A 16328-nucleotide genomic window follows, 5' to 3' on the forward strand; every position below is an offset into this window, starting at 1 on the left:
CCTCTGTCTACCTGAATGGGCAAACAGAACCAGGACTTATGGTAAGACTACAGGTTGGCACCTCTGACCGTGCAGAATTCTCTCAGTAGTGTCAAACTCACAAGGATTTAACCAAGAGGCAAGAATTCTGAAGTAAGGCTGACATTCAATTTATTATTAAATTAAAAAGCGTCATCTGTTAACCTTATACTAATACAGGAGGGAAAACAACAAGTTTTCTCATCTCTCAATAATTTAATAAAGACTGTGTTGCATGACTAAAGCTGTATGCATTATTTAGGAGCTAAACTTGAGTGCAGTATAATCTTCTGTTGATTTGAATGATAGTAACATGCATAGAAAAAGAAGAGTTCAGGCTAGATTTTACAGCTCTTCAGTCAGACTGAATAGCTCAGGTGACCAAGGACAAATCTCCACCCTATTTTTAACTGTGCATGCTAGAAAGCCATCTGTCCCTATTCTGAGTGAAATTACTTATCGATTGTGCAATAATGGACTGTGATAAGGCATTAAGTCACAACACCAGAGGCTAGTCCACTGGACAAAAACAAATCCTCCTGTACTGTTAGTAAAACAGACCATTTCTACCAATCTCTTGGCCAATATTTAACCCCCTCCCCCTCAACAAATGTCACTAAACCAAATTAGCAGCTCAGCTGTCTCCTTTCCTAAACGTGATCATTTGCTGTTATAAAATTGTCGGTAAAATAACTACAATACTTAGAGCATTATTCCTTGTGTGTGAAATGCTTTTAAATGCCTAGAACTGTAAATTCAGAATCAGGTTTCAGATTGCTGGCATATGTTGTGAGATTTGTGAACTTTACAACAGCAGTACAATGAAATGCACAAATATAGAGAAAAAAACTGAATTACAGTAAGTATATATCTATTAAATGGTAAAGTTAAAATTAGTGCAAAAAAAGAAATAAAAAATAGTGATGGTAGTATTCATGAGTTTCAATGTCCATTCAGAAATCGGATGGCAGAGGAAGGGAAGAAGCTGTTCCTGAATCGTTGAGTGTGTGCCTTTGGACTTCTGTACCTCCTTCCTAATGGTAACAGTGTGATGAGGGCAAGCCTTCAGTGTGAAGAGGGCATGTTTTTCCCTTCTTTCCAAATAGTTCAACCTAAAGAAGATGATTTTCCAACCTTGAAGTACTTATTGCTGTCTGGGAGCATAAATTGGCAATTTGGTCACTGTATGTAATTTTCTGAACAAGTAATTAAAAATGATTAGATTAGGGCAGTTGGTAGCGTGGCGGTTAATGTAATGCTATTACTATGTGAGCAGTCAGGGTTCAGTCCTAACGAAGGGTCTCGGCCCGAAACGTTGACTGCTCATTTCAACGGATGCTGACTGACCTGCTGAGTTCATCCAGCTTGTTTGCAAGTCAGGGTTCAGTCACTCTCTGTGAGGAATTTGCATGTTCTCCCTATGACCACATGGCTTTCCTCCGGGTGCTAGTTTCCTCCTGCATTCCAAAGATTTGCAGGTTAGAGTTAAGAAGTTGTGGGTATACAATATTCACGCCAGTAGCATGGTGACACTTGTGGGGTGCCCCCAGTACATATTCAGGCTGTGTTGGTCTTTGACACAATCGATGCATTTCAATGTAAATGTGTCAAATAAAGCTAATAATTAGATCACTAATTACAATGTTTATTCACTTCAAGGATAGGATCTGAATATAATCTGAAATCTGCCACTGCCCACTCTTTTCTTGAGCAGACCCCTTGGGAAAGAGACTGATTTGCTTCCACAGAGACAAAGGATGTCTGGCCATGAATACTTCCCTCTCCCTCTCCCCCTCCCCCTCCCCCTCCTCTCCCTCTCACTCTCACACACACACTATCTCTCTCTTCCTTCTTGCCTAGTTCCTCCTTCACAGTTCCATCACCTGATCTCCCTCCATCCATCATCTTATACACTCCCGTATTTCAAACTCCACCCTCCTCAACGTTCTCCCTCTCCCAGTGATCTTCTGAGGCACTTGCATCAGCGAAGAAAATGAGTGTCAGTGTCACATAGTTTATGTGGATCTATTTCTCCAGCTAGCGAAAGTGAGACCGAGGGAATCTAATCTTAATTTAAATGTGAAGGAATCCGGGAAGCAGTTTGTCTTCCATTGCGGGTACTTACTGCCCGTTATGCCGCTAGGGTTTAGAGCAGCAATGAGGGTCCTCCAACTCATTCTGTCCCTGGTCATCTTCCCTATTGTTCCCCAGGTGTGGTTCAGGGCCCTCATTTCTGCCTCTACAGTACGGCACCAAGTTGTCCTTGGTCTCCCACGTTTGATTCAGGAGTCCAAGGAACTACTGTCTTGATGATAGAGCTGGCCTTGCTTCTCATCACATTCTTAATCCATCTCCAATGTTTCCTCATGATGATTGTGGCTATATCCTCTTGATGACACTGAGGGAGCAGGGCATGGTTGGAGATCTTTCTTGGCCAGAAAATAAGGAGGATCTTCTAGAGGCTCATGTTGTGACAGCTTGGCAAGGTCACTCTTTGACCCGTATAAGAGTGTGGACAGAACACAGCTCTGGTATTGCTTCACATTGGCATGGACACTGTACTTAAAAGACAAATATATGCCTCAGATGATGATCAGTTCAAATACAAAGGTGATTATTTTTTATGAGTTAAGACTGAAAAGAGATAGGAAACAACGTCAAACACAAGAGATTCTACAGGTGCTGGAAATCCATGATCACATACAAAATGCTGGAGGAGATCCACAAGTGAGGCAGCGTCTGTGGAGAGGAATGAACAGTTGACATTTCAGCCCAAGACCCTTCATCAGGGTCTTGTTCTGAAATGAATCAAGTCTAAGTGAAAGTTAAAGTAAAATTTATTCTCTGGCCAACCCACATCTCATATATTCCCTAGACATTATGGTTCTGGCCTGAGTGAGGGTATTCTTAACAGGGTAGAGGTTTGAATGAAGGAACAGAGGGCTTTTAAAACCTCTTGACCACCTATTGGATTGGTGCTTGTTCTTGAAGTAATGCTCACCACTTCCCTAATAACGTTGAGATTCATTTTCTTGCAGGCATTTACAGGAAAATAAAAAACAGTAGATTTTATGAAGAATTATACATGAACGAAGACTGAAAACCAATCAAAGTGCAAAAGAAGATAAATTGTGGAAATGATGATAATAATACTGAGAACATGAGTTGTAAGAAGTCCTTAAATGTGAATCTATAGGTTGTGGTGAGTGAAGTTACCCATTCCAGTTCAGGAGCCTGACAGCTGAATTTGAATGAGAGATTAACCATCATCTGATTGCAATAGAGATGGAGGAACTGAGAAAGAAAGGTGTTTCAAGGCAGTAAAGGGGATTAGAAGAGGAGAGAAAGTCTGGTTATGTGCACAATGCCAATCTCTTAATCAATATTACTGATAAAGATTGTGTACCTGGTCTGAATCTCATTTCTGCTTATAGGAACTGCTTTCTTTACCTCACTTTGTAAAATACTGGGATGTAGCATGATAGCCATTAAACAAACAACGAGCATACTTTCAATAGCCACAGAAATCTTGTTTTCAGTACCTAGAAGGGATACTCTTTGCTCAGTTTCCTTAACTCACAGTAGACACAGGAAAACTAATTATCCATTGGTCATCTCAGATCTCTAACCCCAAACCAGGATGGCTTTTTGAACTTATTTGGGAACAAATTAGATGGATTGTTATGAAGATGCTAACAATGTACGAGGGGTGATTGATAAGTTCGTGGCCTAAGGTAGAAGAAGTCAGTTTTAGAAAACCTAGCACATTTATTTTTCAACATAGTCCTCTCCTACATGTACACACTTATTCCACTGGTCGTGGAGCATACGGATCCCTTCTTTGTAGAAGTGGTCCACGACAGGGGTGAATGATAAGTTTGTGGCCTAAGGTAGAAGGAGATGAGTTATACAGCTCTCGTTACATGCACGTGCATTTCAACCCTTTAAGTGAAAATGCAGAAAGTTTGAAGTTAATAACTCATCTCCTACCATAGGGCACAAACTTATCAATCACCCCATGCTGTGGACCACTTCTGGAGATCCAAGACGCCGACTTCTATAATGAAGGGATCCGTATGCTTCACGACCGCTGGACTAAGTGTGTAAATGTAGGAAAATTAAATGTGCTGGATTTTCTAAAATTGACTCCTTCTACATTAGGCCACGAACTTGTCAATCACCCCTTGTATAACCAAATCCAATGTACCTTTAAAATGACTGAGTACTTTCCTGACGAAGTCATAAAACTTTTTTTCTGAGATAAACCAGATGAAATTCCACAGCTTTTTCTTGTAACATTTCAGATCACAGATTGCCTTAGGATAGACATGAATAATTCTGTCAGGTTCAAGCAGCATGGATCTTTGAGTTGGAGCAACAAGGGGATGCTTATTTGAAGGCATCTCAGTCACATTTTCAGAAGTTGTGATTTTCTAGTTTAAGTTTTTGCAAAACCAAATGTTAATTAAGAAAATCAAGGCGTTTTCCCTAAGGTCCATGAGCAGTTACTGTTGTAACGTGGGAAGCACAAAAGCCAATTTGACGCAATAAACTCCCACAGGTAGTTCAATGACTGAAAGATGCTAGAGGGACTCAGAAAGCCATATTTCAGTTAAGACCTGTCCAGTTGAAGGATCGTGACCTCAATCATCAACTGTCCATTTCCCTCCATAAAAGTGGCCTAACCCAGCTTCTGGATTGCTGCACTTGTAGCCTCCTGTGCCTCCCCTTCTACAGTGAAGAGGAAATGTCCAGATAACTTACTTTTCATTGTAAAGGTAAAGATAAGAACTAGCTAGGTCACTGTGAAGAACTCCTCAGCTCTGTCAAAACCACATTCCCTAAGTGCTGCTTTGGGTGTACCAGCTTAGAGTTTCATAGTTGCCTGGCTTGAGTGAGACTTAAATCCACAACCTCCAGCTACATGCAGAAGTGTGACCAGTTCACCCATGGTGTGAGAGACACCACTGAACTAGGAGGGCTGGCCGTGGATTAAAAACAGTGAGCATAGTTTTCAAAAATGTTGGTGATAAAGAAAGGAAGTACACTACCTTATAGAACAATAATTACTGTATAGTGCACTAACCCTGTCAGAAGGTTAAGTTTAGTGCAGTCCATGGAGTGGGTGTCTTGAGAACGTAGCAATGATCTTGTTAATGTTGCCAACAATGATTTGTTACTCCATAAGTAATCCTGTAAATTAACCTGCCCCATTTCTCTCAGTCAAGTGACTGGTGTTCATCCAGCAGTGATGTCACTTGAGGATTAATGCCCTTGAATTCAGTTCAACCAATGTGAGGATTATGGAGTATGCCAACTTCTTCTGTATTATCAGCAGTCCAAGCTAGCTACTGCAGAACATAACTCTGGTGTGAACAATTGCAGCAAGTCAGGTATACAGAGACTCTGCAGATGCTGGAAATCCGGAGGTTTTGCTGGAGGAACTCAGCAGGTCAGGCAGTCTGTGTGGAAAGGAATGAACCGCTGACATCTCGTGGCAAGACCTGATGAAGGCCATGTGTTATTCATATATACATAATGTCTTTTGATATTTTATCCAGAATTATTCTATGGTACAGCAAAGAATGAGACCATTTAGACCATCACCTTGGAGAAAAAAAACCTGTTTAATTAATACCAAATGCCCTGCCGATTTTTCTCCACCAAGCAATTATCTTATTTCTTTTTGAAAAGTATTATTGAATGCAGTCCTTCCAATTTTTCAAATGGCACATGCCAGATTTAAAGAGTGTAAGAACTTTCTACTTAACCTCTCAGGTTCTCAAGATTTTAACTCTGCTTCCTACCGTTTCCATTTTCTGTGGCTTCTCTTTTTATAAAGATAATGATTAGTTTTATTTGTCACATGTATATTGAAACATGCAGTGAAATGTGTAGTTTGCATCAAATCAAATCAGTGAGGACTGTGCTAGGGCAGCCTGCAAATGCTGTCACTCTTTCACTGCTAAAATGTTAATGTAATGCTGCTGCGACACTGTAATTTCCTTTGGGATCAATAAAGTATCTATCTATCTATCTAACATAGCATGCCAATAACATTCTAACACCAACCCCTACGTCTTCGCAATGTGGCAGGAAACCCAGGCACCCAGAAGAAACCCAAACTGTCACAGGGAGAATGGACAAGCTCCTTAGGGGCAGGTGCAGTAATTGAACCCCAATCTTACAGCTGTTGCTGTGTTTTACTCAGTTGCTACACTGTGGAAGGTCCCAAAGCTATTTCACAGGAGAATTATCAAGGCAAAGCTTGATACTGACCCTTGTAGCTGCTACTGTGAAGGGGAAGATTCTAAGGAGTATTTTACGAAAGCAGTGGGGCGCATGAAGTTCAGAGAGTTGATCTGAGAATCTTGGTACTAGGCAGCTAAAGGCCATCAGAGGGGCAAATTTATTACCACAGGTTTGTGAGCTCAGTAACGTCTTCTATGGCACAAGAGAAAGATTACTGAAGTAGATAGGAGATCGCAAATTAGTGTGAATTTATCAATCCTGCATTCTGAATGCAGGTCCAAAGGAACATTATTTGGAGAATCAACCCTATATTTCCATCTCCCACAGCTGCTCCCAATGGGACTAAACAACCAATTGTAAGAGATAGCCCACAAGGTTCTAGAAAATGAGTCAATCCCAGTGGAATAGAGCCAGGAGGAATTCACTAAGCACCGGGATATGGGAAAACGATGGAGAATATTTGCGTTGTGTGGATGGAGGAAGGGAGGGCTGGAAAATGAGCAGGTTATTACTGAAAGCACCCACACCTCTGAAACCCTCCCTCTTCCTTACTAGCAACCCACTGACAAGTTCTCAGCTCCAGTGCTACAAATAACCAGTCTTGTTATTCCCCATGGCGTGACTTGCTGTGCAGGGAAAGGCCAAATCGTGGCAGGGGACAGACTTTTGTTGGAGACACTGGAGGGCAGATGCAACGTGTGTCTCTAGCTGCAAATGTCACACAAAAGGAGAACCATTAATCACTGGTCTTTAAAAAAAAATCAGCAATTCATGCCAGGGAGCTATCTTATAAAAGAGGCCATGGAGCTGAGAGCCCAATGACAGTCTTATGAAACTAGTATTTGTTTTGTTTCTGAATGGATTAGCATCTTCTTAATAATAATCTGCAAAATTACAGTTGATCTCCCTATTGAGGATGAATATATCATACTGTACAAAGTTACAGTGAAGCAGACATCTTAAGGTATGACATATAAATTATAATACATCATTTTCAATATCCAAGATAATGTATAAACTACAATATATGCTCACTACAGCAACGCATATCCTAAAATTGAAATGATACAGAGAAGATTAGCATGGCCCCCTGTGCATGCAAATATGAGAAGTGCTCTAAATATTTTGGGTTCAACTCCCGCCACTGTTTGTGAGGAATTTGTATGTTCCCCCAAGACTGTGTGGGTTCCTCTAGGTGCTCTGGTTTCCTCCCACATTCCAAATATGTACAGTATAATAGGTTAATTGGTCAACTAAGTGTAATTGGACTTGTGGGCCATTAACTCAGTCAGTATTTAACCTCACATGTTATTTTAGATATGGCCCTTGTGGCTAAAGGGATCAGGGGGTTTGGAGAGAAAGCAGGTACAGGGTTCTGAGTTGGATGATCAGCCATGATCATACTGAATGGCAGTGCAGGCTCAAAGGGCCGAATGGCCTACTCCTGCACCTATTTTCTATGTTTTCTATGTTTAGGAACATGCAACATAGGAGAAATTTAAGATTAGATTAAGTGATGCCGTTGCTTGCATAATTACAAGCAAAGCACACAAAATACAGGAGGAACTCAGCAAGTGAGGCAGCATCTATAGAAATTCATAAAGAGTCAACGTTTTGGACCGAGGACTTGCATGACTATCTGACTCACCTGTTGGTGGGGAGCTAACATGGGGCAAAGTGTGAGTTAGACAGAGTTTGCAGAGGGTGGAATTGGAGGCAGGCTGTTTGATTTCTCATCAGGAGTTGACACTGTGTTAATCATCTCTTTGAAAGGATTGAACAAATAAGAGAAGGAATGATCTGTAACTTTAAGCATTGTTTGTCCATGTACAAAAGAATCAATGAATGAACTTCCAAAAAATAGCAAATGATTCTGGATTGATTTAGTATCCTTAAGAAAGAGTGAGATATCTGTTGAGATAACCTTGTCATGAGGTTTGGAGGCTTGTGGCTAGAGTCAGGGCCTTATGCTTTGACTCTTGGTGGGTTCACTCATACCAAACAGGTCAAAGGGTAGAGGCCAGATTAACAGTGATCCACTGGTCTTCCAGGTTTGGGGTTCAGCTCAGGGCAGACAATCCTGACTGGTCAAAGATGAATTGTGTGGAAACAGCAGTGAAGAACCCTTTTATATCTGTGTGCAATGGTACAGGCAGACAGTATGGAGATCTTTACTGGCATAATGAGCAGTACGTAAGTAAGTAATGTATTTTATGTTCACATATCAATTATAAGTACTTTACAGCTGTTGAAGTACTTTGAAAGTGTAAAATAAGTCATTGACCAATCAATATTTGCACAATAAGTCCCCACAAACAGTATTATTATGATGACCAGATCTTCCAAAGAAAATACTGTTGAGGATCATTAAATCATGAAACACAGGTTATAAATGCTCTAGTTAGATTAGGCTGTTATGGAACTAAAATGAGTAAATGGGATGAGCTAAGATCTAATTGAATGGTAGAATGTTTAAAAGGCTGGAAGGACTCATTTTGTTTCTATTTCATCTTCTGTTCCATTCAATTGAAAGTGGTACAGTTTTACAAAAATGAGCTATTTTTGACCTCTAAGTGTAGCTGGTAAAGCAAAGATGTTATTAATGCAGTGTATGGCTCAGAAACACTAATAATGGTTACTTACTAATCCCAGTTTATTAATTGTTTATGTGCAGCTATTAATGATGTATAATTATGCTGCTTTTTGTCCAGATCAAAATGGTTGTTGGCAAAAGTAATTTGCACATTATAAGTACTAGTGACGGGATAGATGTTAGAAAATGTGCTTGGTGTTTTTAAACCCCTCGCGCATGAACTCAACACTGCGAAGCAGCGCAACCTGTGTTAGAATAATTTATTTTGATTCTCTGTGTTTCATTGTTTTGGGTACATAAGCTACATGCTTGGTATAAAACTACAACAACGTTTATTTAAATAGTGCCTTTTAGAGTCCCAAGATACGTCCTTAGAGCTTTAACAAGCAAAAATCAGACCTTGAGCTACAGACGGAGGCAAAAGAACAGATGACAAAGAAGTTGGAGAAAGAGCTAGGTTTTGAAGGAAGAGAGGTGGGAATCTGTAGAGAGGGAATTCCAGAGCTGTTGGGCTCTGCAGTACCAGGAGCCAGACAGCTGTTATGTATGATACAAGAAAAAGAGTTATTTCTGAAGATCAGATTGAAGGTGATTGGCAGAAGGACTAGAGGCAACTCAGAGAAGCTTTTTTAGCACACTGAATTGTGAGGATGTGGAGCAGATCCAATAATAATTTTCATAAGGGAATTATCTGAAAATGAAAATGTACAGAATTGTTAGAACAGAGTGGGGAAGTAAGACTCATTGAATAGCTCAGTCAGATCTATCCTTGTCACAATGGGCTGAATGGCCTCAATCTGTACTGCATCATTGAGTAAATCCAACAGACATGTGATTAATGTTAGCAAGTATGTATTATAGTTTCATCTAGTGCGATATTGGACTATCACCCATCTGAGCAGTAATGTTTAATTAATTTATGGACCAGTAGCTCAAGGTTAAATATAAATTGCAATTAAAAAGTAAGGGCAGTAAGAGGACACAACTAACAGAAAAGAAGGTCAATAAGGTCAAATCTGATCCACCTTGTATTGAGGTGTAGGACAAGGCAGAGAGGAAAAGCATCACAAAATTTATAGTTTTATTCTGCAAATGAATGTAATATGATGGAGACTTGGAAGTGAGCTGCAAAAAGTAATCAAAAGCTTGATATATTTGGGAATAGATATACAAGAGTGAATTAGAGAATGGGATCTAATCGAAGACCTTAGTTGATTTATTTTTAACACATAAGACACTTGGAGATGAATTGTTGGTTGGTTAATCTAAATGAGGAAGATAAAAATTTAGAATACTGATACCAAGTATAGTCCCTTTTTTTCTACTCAGGCCTCCATGACCTTTTCACCTACTGAAAACTAACTTGTTCTCTCCCTCCCAGTTCCGACAAAGATCTGAACTATTAACTGCTTCTCTTACCACACCTGCTGAGTGCTTCCACTATTTTCGATAAAAAGTAGTGACTTTCAGCATCTGCACTTTTTTGTTGATTCACAGATACCAAGGGGTTCTGAGCTAGAAGCTAATTGAGGAATTCAGGAGGTCTGGGAGTTATTTACAGGTTGGAATCTAACTGAAGATGGGCTTAACAAATGTAATTTTGCAAACTCACAAATAAATTACAGAATGGAATCTAACCAAAAGATTTGCATGATTTTATATGGAAGAATAAATACCCAGAAGCAAGGTTCTAATCAAAAACAAAGAATGAGAAGCTCTTCAGACCTCCTCTGCTGTTTGATAAGATCATAGTAGATGTTGTGCCAGTATACAATTTGCCATATTCTCTCCTTCCTGTCATGTCAAAAGAAATGTATCCTTCAGCCTTCAATGTACTTGATATGACAGATACAATAGCAGCATTTAAGAGGCCAATGACATGAAGGTATGTGGTGTTGGGGACAGTGTAGAAGGTTGCTGGTAGCTGTAGGTTACAGCAGGACATTGACGGGATACAGAGCTGGGCTGGGAAGTGGCAGATGGAGTTCAACCTGGTAAAGGGTGAAGTGATTCACTTTGGAAGGTTGAGTTCGAGAGTGGAATGCAGGGTTAATAGCAGTGTCGAGGAACAGAGGGACCTTTGGTCCACGCACACAGATCCTTCAAATTTGCCATGCAAATTGATAGGTTTGTTAAGATAGGGTTGATAAGAAGGTGCGTGACATTTTTGCCCTTCACTGGTCAGGGTTTGATTTCATGAGCTGTGAAGTAATATTGCAGCTCTGTGTTGCATTTGGACCACAATTGAAATATTGTGTTCAGTTCTGGTTGCCTTAGTATAGGAATGATATGGAAGCTTAAAAATGGTTCTGAGAATATTTACCAGAATGTTACCCCTCCCCTCTTCTTCTATTCCCTATTCCGGTCTCTTAACTCTGGTCACCTGTCGATCACTTCCTCCTGGGTCCTCTCACCTTTCCTTTCTCCTATGGTCCACTCTCATCTCCTATCAGATTCCTTCCTCTCCAGATCTTTACCTTTCCCACCCACCTGGCTTCACCTGTCACCTTCCAGCTATCCTCCTTCTCCTCTCCCCGCCTTTTTATTTTTCCCCCTTCCTTTCCAGTCCTGATGAAGGGTCTCAGCCTGAAACAACGACTTGTTTATTCATTTCCAAAGAAATGACCTGCTGAGTTCCTGCAGCACTTTGAGTGTGTTGCAAGAATATTGCCTGGATTGGAGAGCAGGTCTTATGAGGATAGGTTGAACGAGCAAGGGCTTTTCTCTTTGGAGTAAAAAAGGATGAGAATCAACTTGTTCAAGGTGATAAGAGGCATAAATCAGGTAGACAGCTAGAGACTATTTGCCAGGACTGCAATCACTAATACCAGGAGGCATAATTTTAAGGTTATTGGAGGAATATAAGGGGGAGTTATTGGAGGAATATATAGGGGGAATATCAAAGGTAATTTTTTTTTTTACAGAGAGTGGCAAGTCCATGGAATATGCTGACCAGGGTGCTGGGAGAGGCAGATACATTAGGGACATTTAAGAGACTCTTAGATATGCCCATGGATGATAGGAAAATGGAGGGTTCTGTGGGAGTGAAGGGTTAGATTGATCTTCGAGTAGGTTTAATGTTTGTCACGATATTGAGGATAGAAGAGCCTGTACTGTGCTATAATGTTCTATATTCAATGCTTTTAGATAAACACATGGTGGAATATGAATAGTGTGCAGAGAGGAAAGATTTAATTGAATTTGACTTTGTGTTCAGCAGGGGCATGATGGACCAAAATGCCTGCTCCTGTGTTGTGTTGTTCCACATTTTATACTTGGCAAATGAGCACATGCAGTTCTTAGAGATGGAGATATTTATGTACACAATGGTGATTACTCAGGGGTTCCCAACCTGGGTCCATGGATCACTCAGTTGGTAGGGGTCCATGGCATAAAAAGGGTTGGGAGCCCCTGGTCAAGAGTGAGTTCCAGGCTAAAACCTATAGGGAGGGTTTGTTCCTTTATTATAATGTGGTAAAGCTACTAGTAATTGCGTTAATAGTTAACAGTGTGGGAGATGGAAAGTGGAGAGAAGTTGTAGAGACTAGTAGAAGATCTGAAGAGCAAACAAGTGTGGGAGGCAGGTGGGTGATTAATATCAGACAGAAAGAACATGTAATACCATTATGGATACCAGTAAAGAAGAGAAGAGACCAACATTATAAAATATGTCAATAATTTGGAAAACGTGCATGGAAATGATAGAACACTGGAATATGAAGGAGAAATGCCTGTAGTAGCAGGAGTGATGCAAGTACAGGTTAATATTACTGACACATACAAAATGCTGGAGAAACCCAACAGGTCAGAGAGAGGAATAAACATCCATGGAGAGGAATAAACAGTGAACGTTTTGGGCCAAGACCATTCGTCAAGACTTATGAAGGGTCTCAGCTCAAAATGTTGATGGTTTATTTCTCTCTACATATGCTGCCTAACCTGCTGAGTTCCCACAGCATTTTATGTGTGTCACTCTGGATTTCCAGCACCTGCAGAATCTCTTGTGTTTATGTTTCAGATATCACTGACGCCTTGAAGTTGCATGATCACAATGTAGTGTCACTTGTACACCAGCTTATTTCATTCAGTGAACGACAAAATTTGAAGAACGTTTTGTTATGTTGCTATTCACCACAACTTCTATGCAATACCAGTATTTGTGAAGCAAAATTCAGGTAGGCGGGCAATTTGTCTTGGTAGTTTTGGTTAAGGGAATGACCAAGACATTGCATTAGATTTAAATCCATTTACCCAGATGATTGATGTTGACTTTCATTTCTGTACAAGCCTTTGTTCGCTTTTCCATTTCTACCCTGTTGGTGTATTCTTCTCTTTATCTTTCTCATATGAATTCTTTACTTGTGATATAAAAACCAAAACTACCAGAAAAGTTCAACAAGCTAGGAGAGAGAAAGTAAATTAACATTTCAGGCCAATATGGTTGTCAATTTGACCTTCTAACCACACTCAGGGTGAAAAGATTTCTCCCAATTTCCTTAATTTTCTTATCTACTCTTTCATAGGCAAAGCAGGATTTTATTGATGACCCCTAATTGCCTCTGAACTGATAATGAAGTTAAAAATCACCCACACTGGAGGAGAGGAGCTGTATTCAGTCAGGACCTGTCACAAGTAAACCAGCTGAGTTTAGTAATGGAGACACAAGTGATTGCAGATGCTGGAATCTGGAGATTGAGAATAATTTTGTTGTTTCATAGTTAAACATTACTAAGAAGAGCTACAATTCTAACTTCACTTAATTAGTTGAATTTAAATGCCTTGACTGCCATTGTGAGATTGAAACTTATGTTTCTGGATCACTGGTCCAGAACTCTATTTGCTAATCTCAATTGAATTTATTATTCACCAGTCCAAAGTTCAGTTCCCTAACTTTGTGCTTCCATTAAATACTCTCTATATGCACCCCACTATATTACTGCAAGTTCTAACAGCCTCATTCTTAAATAAGTCACCCCTTAGCCTAGTCTTTTATAGGATTCTCAGCCTATCCCGTCTGTCCAGTTATACAAGGGGTGATTGATAAATTCGTGGACTAAGGTAGAAGGAGGTCAATTTTAGAAAACCGAGCACATTTATTTTTCAACATAGTCCCCTCCTACATGTACACACTTAGTCCAGTGGTCGTGGAGCATACGGATCCCTTCTTTGTCGAAGTGGTTCACAGCAGGGGTGATTTGATAAGTTCGTGGACTAAGGTAGAAGGAGATGAGTTAGTAACTTCAAACTTTCTGCATTAACACTCAGAGTTGAACTGCACACCCATGTAACGAGAGCATCTTGGACCGCCAGGTGGTCCACAGCAGGGGCGATTAATAAGTTCATGGACTGCATAGAAGGAGATGAGTTATACTGCTCTCATTACATACACGTGCAGTTCAACTGTTTGAGTGAAAATGCAGAAAGTTTGAAGTTAATAACTCATCTCCTTCTACCTTAGACCACAAACTTATCAATCACCCCTCATATGTCTCATTGTATTTGTATTATCATTCTAAACTTCACTCACCTCAACACTGAACAGATTTCATAACCTGTGGACTCATTTTCAAGGTCTCTACAACACATGTTCGCAATTTTATTTACTTATTAATTATTAGTTTTCTTTTGTATCTGCACAGTTTGTCTTCTTTTGCACCTTCGTAATTTATCAGTCTTTGTGTGTAGTTTTTCATTGATTCTATTATACTTCTATTTCTTGCAAGCATTCAGATTACAACAACAAATCTTAGGGTGGTATATGGTGACATATACTTTGATAAGTTTACTTTGAACTTCGAAAGAATCATGAGATGTAAAAGATCAGCAGGTCCTGCCCTTATGGAGAGACACGTTAGCAAAGTTATTACTGTGCCAGCAACCACTGACTGGGGTTCAATTCTCACTGCTGCCTGTGAGTAGTTTGTCCATCCTTCCTGTGACCATCTGGGTTTCCTCTGAGTGCTCTGGTTTCCTCCCACATTCCTAAGTAGTATGGTTAGGGATACTGAGTTGTACTGTCCTCTGTTGTCTCTTGGTCCCTATCATAAGACATAGAGTGGAATTAGGCCATTCAGCCCATCAAGTCTGCTCTGTCATTCCACTATGGCTGATTTATTATTCCTCTCAACCTCATTATCCTGTCTTCTCTCCGTAACCTTTGACACCCTGACTATTCAAGAACATATCAACCTCCAATTAAATATGCTCAATGACTTGGCCTCCACATCCACCTGTGGTGATAAATTCCGCAGATTCACTATCTTCATTCTGAAGAAATTTCTCCTCATCTCTGTTCTAAATGGACATCCCTATATTCTGAGGCTGTGTCCTCTGCTACGAAATTCACCCACTATAAGAAACATCTTCCCTACATCCACTGTATCCAACCCTTTTGATACTTGATAGTTTCAATAAGATCCCCCTCATTCTTATAAACTCCAGCAAGTATAGGCCCAGAGCCATCCAACGCTCCTTATACATTAACCCTTTCATTTCTGGAATCATGCAGTGTTGAGAAAGATACATGATTAAATTCCAAATGATTAAATTTAAATGTGGTTAAATTCCACACTGCTGCTTTTTAAAGTTACAAATAATTAAATTAATTAAACTGTTAATTGAACTAACGTGTAGTCCTGTTACCTGCTGGTGTTGTGCAGAGCACTCTAGATATGCAAATGACAAATAATCCGACACCAGGAACATCAGAATAGCACGGAATACCAAAAAAGATCCAGTATTTTCTGGCACACTAGACACTTGCCCACTTTGTTTTCATGTGCTGCCAAACCATCCCTTCCAGATAATCAATGCAAGCTGACACTTCACGTAGGATCAGGCTCAGCGAGCTGAATTAATTCCCCTTCAAACAGGCCAGAGTGAGCAGAGGGCACCGGGAGAAGTGTTTTGTTTTTGCAAGCATTAACAACATGATCCAGGCTAATTTGATCAAATGCAGTTTAGGTGACTCATAATCAACAAAAGCACTCTGTGTGGTCAACAGCAGATTATTCACAGAGTTTCACACTCTCACAAAATACAGGGATTTGAATGGAGGTGACATAAAGTACAGGGGACACAAAATCCAGTTTATTTGATGAGGTGTTGATGCATTAAGCTTAATATTGTCATTTACAGGATGCCTTAAAAAGCTGTGTTCAATTATCCTTTGTCGATGAACCAATGCTTTAATTGCTTTCTGTACTGGTGTTTATTTTCAGATAGCTGGAATTGCAACACAAGAGTTCTGATATCTGACTTGCACAGAATTAGACCCATCCAGGGTATTGTAAACAGTTTGGTCTCCATAATTGAAGAATTTAAGCACTACTGAGCACAAAGGAGCAGATATACTAAAGGAAGAGGGGATACCTATTTCAATGAATTGAAAGGGCTGGAAAAGTTGTACCAAAGAGGAAAGATGCTTTTATGGTGCGGAGGGGACAGAAAAATAGGAAAGATTATA

At 40.0% G+C, this 16328-nt stretch overlaps 1 protein-coding gene and 1 pseudogene across 3 annotated transcripts in view; both read left to right on the top strand.

Annotated features, from left to right (window-relative positions):
* kcnd3 (potassium voltage-gated channel, Shal-related subfamily, member 3) overlaps positions 1-16328 on the top strand; it is a 364680-nt gene that overhangs the window by 196009 nt on the left and 152343 nt on the right. The gene's annotated exons all lie outside the window — the stretch shown is intronic.
* LOC132381314 (U6 spliceosomal RNA) lies at positions 7300-7396 on the top strand (annotated as a pseudogene).

Source organism: Hypanus sabinus, chromosome 25 (assembly GCF_030144855.1).
Source record: "Hypanus sabinus isolate sHypSab1 chromosome 25, sHypSab1.hap1, whole genome shotgun sequence".
Classification (NCBI taxonomy): Eukaryota; Metazoa; Chordata; class Chondrichthyes; order Myliobatiformes; family Dasyatidae; genus Hypanus; species Hypanus sabinus.